Source organism: Lipotes vexillifer, unplaced genomic scaffold (assembly GCF_000442215.2).
Source record: "Lipotes vexillifer unplaced genomic scaffold, Lipotes_vexillifer_v1.1 scaffold652, whole genome shotgun sequence".
NCBI classification, from domain to species: domain Eukaryota; kingdom Metazoa; phylum Chordata; class Mammalia; order Artiodactyla; family Lipotidae; genus Lipotes; species Lipotes vexillifer.
The window spans coordinates 247,144-247,703 of NW_006779703.1; the positions used below are offsets into that span (position 1 = coordinate 247,144).

General features: G+C 61.1%; 1 protein-coding gene across 2 annotated transcripts in view; it reads right to left on the reverse strand.

Annotated features, from left to right (window-relative positions):
* IFT54 (intraflagellar transport 54) overlaps positions 1-560 on the reverse strand; it is a 64,803-nt gene that overhangs the window by 59,844 nt on the left and 4,399 nt on the right. The gene's annotated exons all lie outside the window — the stretch shown is intronic.

Sequence of the window (560 nt, forward strand, 5' to 3'; positions counted from 1 at the left end):
GGAGAGGCGCACGGAGCCGGGGGGGAGGGGGTCAGGAGGAAGGCTAGAGTCAGAGTTGCTTTTTGGAAAGGTGAGCAGCGAGAAGGATCTGGGGGTGGGAGGCCAGCGCACTGGAAGATCAGTCTCTGCGTCTCCATGCCTGGGATCCAGCGCACCAGGGCGAGGCTACCCTGAGGCCCCGGGGGCCAGTCTGATCCCACTCTCCATCTCCCACTGCTGCTGTGTGAGCTGAAGCCCACCTTTCCCATCTTGGTAACATGGAAGGTTAGCCCCCAGCCCATCAGGTCCATGAAGGGCTCTGTCAGCCATGCCCTTGATAAAGGTCCAACTCCGCTCCCCTGGGGGCTACTCAGATCCCACAAAGAAGGCAGGCCCCGGGGATGACCTGCTCCTATGGCCCCAGCTGGACTGTGAGGGAGAAGCCAAGATTCCAGCCCTTGGTGAGGATCTCAGGAAATCCAGTCCCTGCACAAGTGAAACGGGAGCTCTTTGAAGGCAGCAAGGCTCTGCAAACACCCACCAGGGGAGAGGGAGGGATGGAGGGAGGGGAGGAGGGAAAG